Consider the following 1,089-nt stretch of genomic DNA (forward strand, 5'->3'; position numbering starts at 1 on the left):
TTTTTTAACTGCTGCTTCCTTGGGTGTTGATTGTGGATCCCAGTACTACGAAATCTTTGACAACTTAAATCTTTTCTCCTTTATCATGATGTTGCTTATTGGTCTAGTGAGGACTTTTGCCTTCTTTATGTTGAGGTGTAATACATATTGAAGATTGTAGTCATTGATCTTAATCAGTAAGTGCTTCAGGGCATCTTCATTTTGAGCAAGCAAGGCTGTGTTGTCTGCATATCACAGGTTGTTATTGAGTCTTTCTCTAATCCTGATGCCCATTCTTCATCATATAGTCCATTTTCTCAGATTATTTGCTCAGCATATAGATTGAATAAGTATGGTGAAAGGATATAACCCTGACACACACCCTTTCTGATTTTAAATCATGCAGTATCCCCTTGTTCTGTTTGAATGACAGCCTCTTTGTCCATGTACAGGCTCTTCATGAGCACAATTAACTGTTCTGGAATAGTCATTCTTCATGATGTTGCCCATAATTTGTTATAATCTACTTAGTCAAGTGCCTTTGCATAGCCAATTAACACAGGTAAATGTCTTTCTGGTATTCTTTGCTTTCAGCCAAGATCCATCTGATACTAGTAATGATATCCCTAGTTCCATGTCTTCTTAATCCAACTTGAATTTCTGGAAGTTTCCTGTCAATATATTGCTAGAACCATTTTTGAATAGTTTTCAGCAACATTTTAGTTGAGTGTGATATTAATGATACTGTTTGATATTTCCACATTTTGTTGGATCACTTTTCTTTAGAATGGACACAAATATGGATCTCTTTCAGACAGTCAGCCAGGTAGGTATAGTCCAAATTTCTTGGCATAGACGAGTAAGTATGTCTAGCACTTCATCCATTTGTTGAAACATCTCAAAGGGTATTCTGTCAATTCCTGAAGCTTTGACTTTTTGTCAATTTCTTCAGTGCAGCTTGGCCGTCTTTCAGAATCATTGGTTCTTGATCAAATGCCACCTTCTGAAATGGATGAACATCGACCAATTCTCTCTGGTACAGTGACTGTGTATTTCTTTCATCTTCTTTTGATGCTTCCCACATTGTTCAATATTTTGCCCATAATGCAA

Source organism: Orycteropus afer, unplaced genomic scaffold (assembly GCF_000298275.1).
Source record: "Orycteropus afer afer isolate SDZICR_OR568_19922 unplaced genomic scaffold, OryAfe1.0 scaffold00458, whole genome shotgun sequence".
NCBI lineage: Eukaryota > Metazoa > Chordata > Mammalia > Tubulidentata > Orycteropodidae > Orycteropus > Orycteropus afer.